Genomic DNA, 13761 nt, shown 5'->3' with positions numbered 1-13761 from the left:
ATCTATTTAGAGAAATTTTAGAATTCTTCCCATGCCAAAGAAACTTAGATAATTTGCTATGCAAGATAGGAAAAAACCTTTAAACACTTTTAACTGGCATCATCATAACAAAGTTTACAACGGGGGAATCATCCACTTGATTGTGTCAATGCGACCCCACTAAGATAAAAATAAAGGAGACCATTTTTTATTAAAGTGACAGACTTTAATAACTATTTAATCCATATTCATTTTAAGAATATCCCTAATATCCCCAAGCATTTGATATTAGTCATATTCCAGGATAAACCTGCTGCAACAAATGGCTATATCACGCAATATTCATTAAGAGGCATAACGTCTGATTTTTCTACATTAGGTTTATAACCTGAAACCTTGCAATAGAGTTTCAGTTCTGTGAGGATAGTTGGCATAGAGAATTCGAGCTTTTGACACAAACAAAAGAACATCATCTGCAGAACAATTCTCTGACTGTTTTAGCTGAAAAATAAATCACTCTAATGCTATAGTAAAGAGTAAAGGAGTCAGAGGACATTCCTGTCTAGTACCCCTATTAAAAGGAGAGAATAAGGGATTGGGCACCATTTAATATTACTGATGACTTCGGAGAAGCATACAGTAGTGGAATAAGCTCGAAAATTTTGGGAACTCAATCATGCCAATTCAGTGCTTCCATAAGAGACTGACAGTTAACTCTGTCAAAAGCTTTCTCTGCATTGATAGTAAGTACAGCAATAGGGATTGCTATTTTAAAAAGTATGAGAATTATCAAATATGTTTCTATTTTTAATAAAACCAGACTGTTCCAGACCGATTACATCTGGTATAAAATTGATTAGTCTAAAGGCCAGCACTTTGGCAAATATTTTACAATCAGTATTAATGAGAACAAGCATTTGCAATGCAATGGGTCTTGCGTTTGCTCGAGTTAGAGCTATTTGCGTTGGAAATTCCTAACTGGACTTTTCTTGCCATACAAACTGAAAATAAAAAGTAAAACAGTTGGCATAAGTGAGCCGATTCAAAGCACCACCGCCGCCATTAGTGAGAGAGACACAACAGAAAAATAAGTTTTCTTGCAGTCAGAGGTATCGGCAATAGTGCAATTATCCATGTAACAGGGTCGATGGCCAAGGCGGTAACAAAACCGCCCCAAGGAAGGACAAACGTAAAGCATTTACCAATAAAAACAAATATTTTTTTTAAAGGCAAGCCCGAAGTGATGTGATAGTGATAGGTGTGGTTAAAAGCCCAGATACATACCAACATGTCGGAAAAGCAACGCTTGCTCACTGCTATGCCTTGACCTGAAAATAGGTCTGTAGTTTTTGCAGAAAGAGAGATCTTGATTTTTTATTAGGTTAATACAAACCATAGCCACTGTAAAAGAACCCGCAGAACCATTCAAAGAAGAGAAGTGATTAATCAGTTTAAACAGCATAGGAAAAACAAGTTTTAAAATTTGCGAATAGAATTCTACTGTGAATCCGTCTGGACCAAGTGCTTTCATTGTTGGGAGAACTTTAACAGCAGAGTAGAACTATTCCATTTTTAACAAGTGTTCTAGAGGTGACAAATCTATATTATCTTTATTCCTTTGCTTTAGTCTACAGAAGTATGTATTAATGAGTTCCTCAGAAGGACTAGTCTCAGGAGAGCATAAATGTTGGTAGTAGTTAGCTTAGCAACCAGCAATATCAGAATCTATGAACATTTTCTCGACCAAGTCATTTACAATAATTTCACAACCGACTTCTCCCTTTTGCACTGCAGGTAATTAGCCAACAAAGAACCAACTAAATTCCTCCAAACATAATACCTAGCATTAATTTTAAGAAGAGAACCCAAAAGCTTTTTCATTAGTGTATTTGATAAACAGTATTTTAGCTTCCATTAACACATCCAGATCAGCTTTATTATGTTTTGAAGTATGGTATTTATGTTCTAACCTCTCACTGTTGTCAAGAATTCATGCAGCTTGCTTTTCAGCATTTTTCTGTTTGAATGAAAAATAACTAATTTTAAAATCTCTGGGGCGCTGCTTTAAATGCAACCCCGACAAAGTGGAAAGGAGTGTCCCCAGTATTATTTATTATTAAAATATTATTTGAAAAACGTTTTTGTAGGTCGCAATGAAAGTCTCATCTGAAAGCAGTGAATTATTAAATCTCCATTAGGATTTCCAATTATTGCTCTGCAAATTATCTATGCCTGTCTAAACCGGGGCATTGTCAAAAATCAGAACGGAGCCAATTTGCGAATGTTGAACCATACTTTTACTTTAAAAAAATAGTCAATTCTAGTTTAGTAATTATGAGTGATCGAGTATTGGGGTGGGCAAAATATTCAGTTCTGCCCATGGAATTGGTGGAACTTTGGCCACTCCGTGTTGCTCTTTAACATGGAGTTCTAGTCAAATTTCATCAACCGCCACATGGTGAAATTTTTCTCCTGCAAGGCTCCTGAATATGTGAGTGGGATCTGGCTCTCCCTAGGTTGATTTTGTAACACTGGCGGTCGCTGCCATTCATAAATGGTCATAGTCGGAGGTCTGCCGCTCAAGTAGATTTGCTGCTGCTCAAGTAGATTTTCTACTCGAGTGGCACCAAAATAAAATCCAATGGCCGCGCTCTCTTGCACAATGCATGGTGCTGTTTGCACTGATTTTCGACACTGCTCGCTCTACCAGGCTTAATTTGTAGCATGACTTACATATTTTCTGCCCATTAGTGGAGTTTAACTGAATTTCATAGAGTTTTTCGTAACTCCATGGAATTACGCAGTGTGAAACTCCACGTGTTCTGCCTACCCCTAGTCGAGTATAAAATGAACTCTTGAAGACATGGGTTAAACAATCCTCAGGGGTCAGATAGGGAGCTCGGTGAATTGATATTGTTAAATGCCTTATGAGCATTGTTAAGAACAAATCTAGCTGCTGAATGCCATTCAAGAAAGGGTTCTTTAATTGATTACAATTACAATCAGCACCTAGTAGGAAATACCCCCAGAATGCTCAAGTATTTTCTGTGAAATTAGTTCCCAAAAATGTGGATCTGGCCGAGCAGAGCCATTTACATTCATTATTGGAAGGATATTATCCTCTATTTTGAGTTTAACCAAAATCCACCATCCTTCAAAATCAGTTTCGTGTGAGATAAAAGAAATAGGCAAATTCTTAGTGAAAAAGTAGAGCCACACCACTCCCTTTAGAGATAGAGAAGGAGAAAAATACTTCATCGACCCATTACTTCTTTAGTTTAACAACCTGAATATCAGAAAATGTGTTTCTTGTAATAAAAATTAGCTGACGCCTGATCCTAACCAAATGTGAATCTTTGTTTCTTAATAGGGTTTTTAAACACCTTACATGCCTCGTAAGAATCCTAAGATTCATTACAAATAACGCGATTGACAAACACTTGACTTAATAAATGTATTTTATGTAACACTCCGAGAAAGAAAAGGAAGAAGAAAGATAAACAGGAAGGAGTAAATGGAAAGAAAGAAAACAGGAATGGAAATAATTGCCATAAGACTAACAAAGACATGAATGATGACAAAGAGTAAAAGAAAATTCCCTAGCCATAGTTGAAACAATACCAACATGAACTGAAACACCCGGAAGAATGTGACAGTGTTGTAACTCCTAAATGCAGACATGCAGATCGTGACTCCAATGGATGAAGAGAAAATAATATGAAAAAAAACCCAAATAAAATAAAAATATCAGGAAAAGCAAGGAAAGCTCAATAGTGAATAGTAGAAACATAGAAAACAACATATTGACAATTTTGTGAAAGTCTCTGAATTTACCAATAATGACATAACTATAGATCAGAAAGGGACCAGGAGATGGAAACAAAAGAAGGAACTATACAAAAATGCAGTCTGAGATATAACAAAATGAGACAGAGATTATGAATAGTCATACGATCACCTAAAACCAGGAAAGAAAAATGTTAGATGCAATCAAACATTTCTTAAGCTGACAAAAGAACAACAAAAAAATCATGAAGTAACAGAAGAACTCAGTTCTGTAGCTTCAGATCTGCGCTTTCTGATAAAATCTCTGAGCTTGTTGAGGTCATCAAATGTAAGAGTCTTATCTTTGTACATGACCTTCAAAAAGCAGGGAGGTAGAAAACCATACCACGCAAAATGCAAAAGTTGTTTCCTTCTAAGTGCTGCGGTGTTGGAGACATCTCTCCTGTTTCTGTTTTCCAAGTCTTCTGCCATTTTATAAGTTGTTTAATTTCCTTGACCATATGGGAAACATCTAATATGGAACATTCACATCACTCACTCTCTGTTCAATGGCAGATATTGTCTTATCCTGAAAAGAAAAATTTTCCTCAATTCTTTGAAGAGCTGCAATGGCTTCAACAGCAAAAGGTTTTAGAGTGCTAATCTGTTCAATGAGATCTTCCAAGGTCAAGGGTTAAGGTAATTTGGAAGTAATTTGCATCCTTTATGGGTCTTTTAACAGAGGCAGAGGTGCTAGGCGTTTGTGAAGCTGCCCTAGAAATGCTGGGAGAAGCAGGTCACCTTTGTGAAAATTCAGTTCCCTCCTCCATGCTTGCCCCAAGAAATATGTTACCAAGATCCTTCTGATGCTTTGTAGTCTCGATAAGGGATGGAGACTTGAAGGAAAAAAATGTAGGTTTTGTGCCAGCCTTCTCCCTTTGTGATCTCCCCACACAGTCACAGGAAAGAACAGCATCTACCAAACCACTCAAGCAATAACAGGCTAAGTGAGGCCAAAAAGATTCAAGGTAAGGGCTTCCAACCTGGATTTGATAACCACACCAATAGAAGAGACAGGATCTATGTTATGGAGGAGTGGTATCCAGCAACGTAGAGGGCCATCAATGACTGTGCAATCCAGAAATAAAACTGCAGCAAAGTAGGCACAAATATTCCTCAACCTGTTGCTGGTGGGTGAAGGAGCAAATAACCCCACACCCTGGTGAAAAAATTAAACCAGAGCATTAAAGAGAGTGCATGTCGAGCCAGGCCTGAGGAAAAACCACACAATTGCAAGAGCTTCATTGAAAATAATAAATAACCAAAAAATTCCCGAGGAGAAAAACAAACTAGCTACAATATTGTTTTCCCATGCATCAAATGTCCTTATCCAAAATATGCTGTAAACATAAATGTTCTTGTATTTTTCAGAATTTTTTCAGGGTGTTCCTGTAAATAATAGCATCTTCTGGTACCAGGAAAAGATCTTTACATTCATTTGAATCATTTAGCCGATGCACTGACTTGAAAGGGAGAGCAGTATTATTTTAAGTCATTATCATTCCTGTCTTGCTATACTGCAAGATTAAAACTGTGTTAAAAAAGCCTTTGACAGGAATAGAGGCAGAGTGTGAAAAGCTCGTAAATCACCTCAGCACATCTCTAAAAAGATGCCAGGCATGACACACTCATAAAAAGAAACACATGGCTTCTCCCCCAAATAATTAACACATTTATGTTCAATAGATAAACATACTCACCCTTTAATAAATCTGCCTCTACATGTTTCTTTTATTTGTCAAGTCATAAATCTCCTCTGCAGAACTTGAAAAACTGCCTGGATCAAAGTGTGTGCTGCTTATTAAAACAAACACAATTGTCTGTCTCTTATTACATGTCAACTGACAGACTGGCAAGAGAGAGAGAGAGAGAGAGACTGAGACTGAGACTGAGACTGAGACTGAGACTGGGACTGGGACTGGGATTGGGACTGGGACTAGTTCTAGCAGGATGAGTTGTGGGAGACCTGGACTGAACTCTGAGTTATGAGATGGCACCGCATCACAGAAGTGAGACATGGACCCAGCTTATCTGTAAAAAAAGAGGGACAGAAAACAGTAAGTCGCTGTTGATAAACAAGGGCCTCACACGTCATGGAGATTACTAATAAACACATTGACGACTTACCTGGTGAAGTGACTTAGCTTACAGGCACACCTGGAACACCGCTGGTGAACCATTGTAAATAACTTTTAAAACGTGTTCAGACCTCTGGTTTTGATTCCATCTAGTCTAATAAGTGAAGATCCCTGTTACTTTGGTCTATTTTGGTGTAATAATTTTGTAACTATAATGATGTGTCAGCTTTGTCTGGTTTACTCTTAGATTCACCTCAGTCCACCTCAGGTTTTCCTACCATAAATTGGTGGTTCTCTTGTAATATCCCCCAACTTGATTTTGTCCAAGGGTTTTTCTTTGTAGTTCTCGTAAACTTTGGCCTATATCACTGGAATAATAGTTTTATGTCTGAAAGTTTGTTTTGTAACACTGTTTGATTAACCCCTTAATTACATTGGGCCCTAATGCACATTTGTACATTTATTACTCACATGATACATTAAGAATCAGAACTTCACAGACAGCTGCAGCTTTATTTAAAAGAACAGGTCACAAGAGGCAGAAGAGAAGTTTGAGGCTGTGTCACGAGGGATACTTGTATGGAGTTGATGTATCAATGTAGTTTTTCTATAAATATGCCCTATGTCAAACCTGTTTGTGTTGACACAGACAGGATTTTATGACCGAAAAATTGGTATGGACTTGATCATTGTATCAAGCTTGAGATATTGTAAAGCAAGTTTCATGATTTATATTAGGTTTTGTTTTCACAATCTCGTCTGCCAGACTCTGAACAAATGTTCAAACCACTAAAATGCTGGGAGATCATTGGTGGACCAGACACAAAGAGAGGAACAGTAGGGTTCAGTTGATATGCAATAAAAGCGTGAAAACTACTGAAAGATTGGCTAAGGGCAACCCTCAGTTTTCAATTGCATCTCTCTTAAATTGTATGCAACATACCAAGATCAACTGGCACCACAACTACATTGCATTTATTCCACAAAAAAGTGGGATGACTGTTAGAATAGGGGATTTGATAGTAGCCATGATACTGAAACAAGGAAAGGACCTTTAAAAAAAGAACTAAGATTATTGACCCCTTTGAATGATGAACCCAGATTCTCTGTAAGACCATGACTAATATCAGATGGATAATGATCCATTGAACCTTATGTAATACAGGCTATACTAATCATAGTATCAGGAATTGCCACAGGAGTGTTGCTAGATGCTGCAGCAGGGGAACTAGAGAAGCCTGTCGCAGTGTTGTCACTGCACCTCCACTAGCATCTACACATTAGTGTTAATTCAATATATAATTAATTTAAATATATTACATTAAATTAAATTTATGTTTGAAAGATTTAATAAGAAAATCACACGTAAAGTAAGAATGTTTATATTTATTTGTTATATATTAAAAACTACAAAATGCTATGTTTAGAATTAATGTAATCATTTAAAAAATAGATAGATTTATTTTTAAATGTAAAAAATGTTATTAAAATATTTATCATAAAATAACATGCATTGCTTTAATCTGGTCTGCCTTAAAAGTGACAATACTACTGAAGTGACAGGTTCGATGACTGACAGAAGTGAGAGTGATGTGTGAGAGGGCAGCTCAAACGTGCAACAGGAAACTGATCCTCAGAGACTAGAAATATTTTGGGAGGAACTATGTATACCCCAACAAGAAATGAACTTACAAAGTTGGAAAATAGAGGAAAGAACAAAGGTAGGGGCAGAGGAAGAGGAGGAGAAGGACGAGGAAGAGGCAGAGGGAGAAAAGGACGAGGAGAAGAGGATACAAGCAGGACAGCAAATACCCCTGTGGGAATGAAAACAAGGGGTAAGGAGAAAGGATAATGATGTCAAGCAGTGTGGTAAATTTGTCTGATCAGCCCCTCAACCTTACGAAATTGAAGGTTCTAGGACTTTCCTTCTGCCCAACTGGTGAACTTAACTATGCTCAAATTAGGTTGGATTTTTTCCACTTTACCAGAAAATTGAAACTATTTTAGGCCACTGAAAGCTGTAATAGTGGCACGAGCGGCAGGTATTGTTCTTTTTAAATTTCTATTGACTTCTAAAACACTGTTGTTTTCTCATCTCAAAATTCGACAGACAGTGCCACCATGTGGTGGACTGTCACTAGAGCTGGTGCTGATAATTATGTGCCAGTGCTGAGCACAGGAAATCACCAGCTCAAATTAAGCACTGACCTAACCAAAAAGCAGCAGAGCGCTGTATATGGCCAAAGACAAGAAAAATACAATGTGTAATAGGAGAGGAAACTGAGTTACGGGTGGTTATAGGCAGTTAATACATTATGATTTAGTGTTCTATGTACTGTGACCACGTGGCATGGAGGCACATTCTGGCCAGTGACTGTAAAAGTTCAGGACAATGGGTCAAAATTCAGGTCAGAAATTTGGGACAAAAAGTCTGTTTTATAGACACATCAGAGTAGGTCAAAAAATTATATAAAAGGAAGTAAATAAATGAGCAACATAAGTACAGGTCAAAATAGATTCATGTTCTTTGGTTTGTATAACAAATAACAGTACAGAGCAAACACTCACATGTTCTTATTTAGAGTAAAAAACTGGCAGACGTATGCACACAAAAGAAGATTTGACAGCCACCATAACGTACAGTAGCATCTAGGTAATGGCCACTTACCACTATTGATGGTGCTGAAACAAAATAAATCAAACCATTTTTCCAATTGGTTTATACAACACTTCACAAACTTTACAAAATCAATCTGCATTCTTGTGCTTAAATGAGACTCCAGGGAAATAAGGTAAATCTGCATTGGAAAGCCAAAGAACTGGTTTTACGCTCTGTCCTTCAAATTAGTCCTCAATATTAAGAGGATTAAAAGAACCTGAGGGGTACTCAACTCATCCTTCTCAAGCTGTAAGATAGTGCTATTGCTCACCAAACTCTGCATTTCACAGTAAATTGCCTACTTCTTTCCTCTGTTAAATTCTGGCAGGACTGACCTGCTGAAATATAACTTCAGACACAAACACCATCTTTTCTGATGACTACTGGCTGAGGTCCACACTATTCAGAATTCCAAACCTTGCACAAACACAAAGATATCTGCAACCAATGCAGAAATTCACTGAGCTGTTTTAATAAAATACAAATGTATGACTCGCATGTTATGCTTTCTGCTTTGTAGTAGGCACATTACCTCTATGCTTGATGAGCCAAACCTGTAATCAAAATGAGCATTGCACACAAATTACTCCAGCAAATGCATTAACAAAAGAATTTTTGTACCCTGAAACATTTGCGATATACAATGATCTCTCCAGCAGGTGCATTACCCATCCTAAGATGGGCAGCAATGCATTTCTGTTCACACAAAAGCAGGGGCAGCTTGTGCTTTAAAAGCCCCAAGGACCATGATGACTGTGTGCATTGGTGACCTTGGGGCCTCTGAGACACTAAACCGTTCAGCAGCAAATGAAAGCACCCTGCACTTCAACACACCTAAAATTCTTGATGAGCTGTCACTTGAACTGAATCTGAAACCACAATTAATCCAGAGTGGCATGCTTCTACAACAGAGGCTTGCCAGAAGGGATCAAGGCATGGACACATCCAGGAAAGCTTTAAAATGATGGACAATTGCTGCAAATTATAAAAACAACTATGGACAATGTGCATTTGTCCAAAATAAGGGAAGGTCCATGAAATTATTGAACCGGAGATGAGTCTTCACTGATTTCCTAAATTGGAGATGCACTGGGACAGTCCTGATGGATATGGGTGCGTACATGATGGCCTGCTCCCTTGTTTTTTGTTTTCTACACTTTTTAGTCTGCAGTCTGATGGTGTCTGGCTACGGGTGTACCAGATGTGGTGAGCTTGTTTACATGCTTAGCAGGGGTGCAGGTGATAATGGCTTTTTAAACAATGCAGCTAGTTTTGAGGATGGTATGGGCTGTTACAAATGGTAAACTACAGAGAAAAGTAAACAGGATGTATTAAACATGGGAAAAAATGTAAAAAATATTTTTATGTTAAAATATTTAAGTATATTAATGTTATGTATTATTTTAACTGTAGAATAAAATTAAAAAAAGACTAAAGCACTATTAAATTAATTTTTATTTTATTTGACATTATTTCCTATTGAGTTCTAAGTCCCTTCCTCCATTATTTTCTACAGGAGCGTGTTGCAGTATTTCAGCATTAGTGATTGATCATGCGTGGTCCTGGACGAACTCCTGCTTCTTTATGGCAGTAATTTATTGCACTCATAACTTTGGCTCCACCCCTTTTCAAGGGGTGGAAATGTGTATGTCTACACTTTTGAGTACTTTTATGCTCATAAATGATTAATAGCAAAAGTATCAACGTAATCAAAGTAAAGCCTGGGCGAACTCGCTATGCATATGTGACAGATTTTTGTTTTCTCTTCTGTTTTTCTATTGCCAGAAAATCCATATAATTTGTTTTGAAAAAATCTTACTTAAAAATGTAAAAGTAAACTTACATCTGTAAAATACTCGTAGGTGTAAATTACCTTTATGAATAGTCAAGGTAGTTCCTAAAATTATGAGTTAAAACCATCGGAATGTGAAAAAAAATCTGTGGGGAATCGAAATCATCAACTGAAATGCTGTACATTATTCCCTTTTCTGTGAATGTTTAACCCACACATTTAGCGTGTTCGGGTAGTCGATGTAAGGCAGATGTGGGGTGATGGGGATTGTATGGGAGGAAGGAATGTTGGATGTCAGCAGGAGCACTACAGGCTGCTCTACACCTTATCTAAAGGTTTGCTGGGGGTCAGGGAATGTGAACAGGCTGCAAAGCATCCCTTTCTAAATGTGATTTTATCAGCAGGTTTTTACCGCATGTGAAATAGGATCAGGTGTTCCTGAATCCGTCAAATTTGCATTCAGAAACATTATCCCACCCATGCGTGAGTGAATTTGGTCCTTATTAATATACCAGCCTCTTCATGCTTATGTTAAAGACCTCAGAAAGTTAACAAGCCCCATGTTTACAAGCCCCTTGCGCTACCGTAGCATCAGTATTTTTAAGCAGCAGTGGCACAAGGCAGTCCCCTCCAGTGCGTCACATTTACAAACTGGCACAATGGGACCATTGCACCAGTTTGTAAAGCCTTGCGCCACATTATACCCGCAATAGGTATAATGTATGCAAGGTGGGCATTCCCCTGTTAAAAGCCAGGCATAACTGGTGCAGTGAAATTTACAAGACTTCATTGAGGTATTCTGCGACTTCACTGTGTCAAACATTTAACACCTGTTCAGAGCAGGCACTAAACTGATGCAGGGCATTTGTCTATGGGGGCCTCCTCTCATTGCTGGAGTAGTGTCATATAATTTTATGCTAGTCCAGGTATGCATGACTTTAGCGCCACAGATGCGTCAAAAAGTCTGACGCATCTGTGGAAATGTGTGCCATGGAGCTCTGTATTGTAGAAACAGCGCATCCATAGCTTTGTTAGGGGGCGCAGGGCAACGTAAGAAATCCGCTGCATCGAAGCAGATGCATCAGATTCTTGTAAATGAGACCCTCAGTTTTTGTTGTTGCGAGTCAAACCAATACTTTGTGAGTCACACATTCATCTTTGCAGCAAGTGACTGGGCTACCTTATCCAGCAGTAGTCACAGTAATATATCAAACATATTGATCATTTTCATTTGTTTCTTTTGGACATAACACAAATGTGGGTTATATTGCTGTCTGCATGCTAATATGACACCCTGGCTTGAGCCCATTAGCATGAGGTGGGTGTAAGGTTGTACCAGTCATTGTGCAGCTCTGTTTTGAGGCTTGCCTGTGGGCTCTAAAAATAAAAAAAGTACTCACTATCTTACAAGTGCTTCCATCTTCTCTTCACTGGTGACGAGCGGTTTCTACCAGACCCGGACTGCATGTTTTTTAGGTCTGGCAGTAGCCAAGACCTTGTCATTTAAAAAAAAATATATGTCCAGCATACTTACTTAAAGGGGCTTTCAGCCAGCTTTCTTTATTCATTGGTATATCGGTGTATCATTCATGCTTTTCTCCCGCCCACAAAAGCAGACAGCATGGGGTAAGGGATCAGCCCACTTCAGCCACTGGATAAATTCACTTTAAGTGACTGCATTTTCCTCTTTCAGAAGGAGCACATTCACACACAAGCTTATTCCCTTTTGTGCCTGTTAGAAATGGGGTCATTGGTTGACAGTCAGGTTATCCCCTGTTCAAGCAAGGACCCTCACTCCAGTCAGGGTAAAAGAGAATCACCCTCAGCTAACCCCGCTTGGTAGCTTGGCAGAGCAGTAGGCCTAACTTCAGAGTGCTAGGTGTAAAGTATTTGTACCAACACACAGAGTAACTTAATGAAAACACTACAAAATGTCACAACACCAGGTTAGAAAAATAGGAAATATTTATCTAAACAACACAAGACCAAAATGACAAAAATCCGACATACACAAGTCAAGTTATGAATTTTTAAAGATTAAACTCAAAAATAGCGTTTAGAAACACAAAATGCTTCGATGAGGGGTTAACAAGGCGTCATGACGGAGTCAATCCCAATAATCCGACACCAGTGGCGCCGGCCACGGAGTCACTTAGACCCCCAGGTACAGTACCTTGGTGAAGAATGGAAACAAGCCGATGTGCGAAGTCAGGGATTGCGGCGTCTGTGCGAAACGTTGAATTCGCGCACTTCGAGCGGCATCGGTCACGACGTGGTGTGGCGACTTCCACAGAGTGGCGTATTTCGGCCGGGCTACAGCGATGTCGGGCCTGCGAAGGTCGTCGCATTCCAGCAATGATCACAGAGTCGGTTGCAGGCGCATCACCTGATTCAGCAGCGGCGTCGGTCCGGAGGGCACCACTTGCCAGGGCAGGAGTCTCAGCAGAGAGTCCAGGTGCTGGTAAGGTAAGTCTTTGATGGCCCTGGGACTTCAGAACAGGGGGCAAGCTCAGTCCAAGCCCTTGGAGAGTCGTTCTCAAGCAGGCACATACCACAAAGTCCAGTATTTGTCCCCTTGCACAGGCAGAAGCAGCTACTGCAGGATAGCTCCACAAAGCACAGTCACAGGCAGGGCAGCACTTCTCCGCAGCTCTTCAGCTCTTCTCCAGGCAGAGTTTCCTCTTGATGTCCAAAAGTGATCTAAAGTCTGTGGTTTTGGGTGCCGTTCTCATACCCAATTTCTCCTTTGATGTAGGCCTATTTCAAAGTAAAGTCTCTTTGGAATGTGAAATCCTGCCTTGCCCAGCCCAGGCCCCAGACACTCACCAGGGGGAGACTGCATTGTGTGAGGATAGACACAGCCTTTTCAGGTGTAAGTGGCCACTCCTCCCCTCCCTCCAAGCACAGATGGCTCATCAGGAAATGCAGACTACACCCCAGCTCCCTTTGTGTCACTATCTAGTGTGAAGTGCAACCAGCCCAACTGTCAAACGGACCCAGACAGGGAATCCACAAACAGGCAGAGTCACAGAAATGGTATACACAAGACAATGCTCACTTTCTAAAAGTGGCATTTTCAAACACACAATCTTAAAATCAACTTTATTAAAAGATGTATTTTTAAATTGTGAGCTCAGAGACCCCAAACTCCACATGTCCATCCGCTCCCATAGGGAATCTACACTTTAATCAGATTTAAAGGTAGCCCCGATGTTAACCTATGAGAGGTACAGGCCTTGCACCAGTACAGTGAAAAACGAATTTAGCAATATTTCACTGTCAGCTACCTAGGGCCTACCTTAGGGGTGCCTTACATGTAAGAAAAGGGAAGGTTTAGGCCTGGCAAGTGGGTACACTTGCCAAGTCGAATTTACAGTTAAAAGTGCTCAGACAGACACTGCAGTGGCAGGTCTGAGACATGATCACAG

This window comes from Pleurodeles waltl, chromosome 6 (genome assembly GCF_031143425.1).
Source record: "Pleurodeles waltl isolate 20211129_DDA chromosome 6, aPleWal1.hap1.20221129, whole genome shotgun sequence".
Taxonomy (NCBI): domain Eukaryota; kingdom Metazoa; phylum Chordata; class Amphibia; order Caudata; family Salamandridae; genus Pleurodeles; species Pleurodeles waltl.
This window is presented reverse-complemented; position numbering follows the sequence as displayed.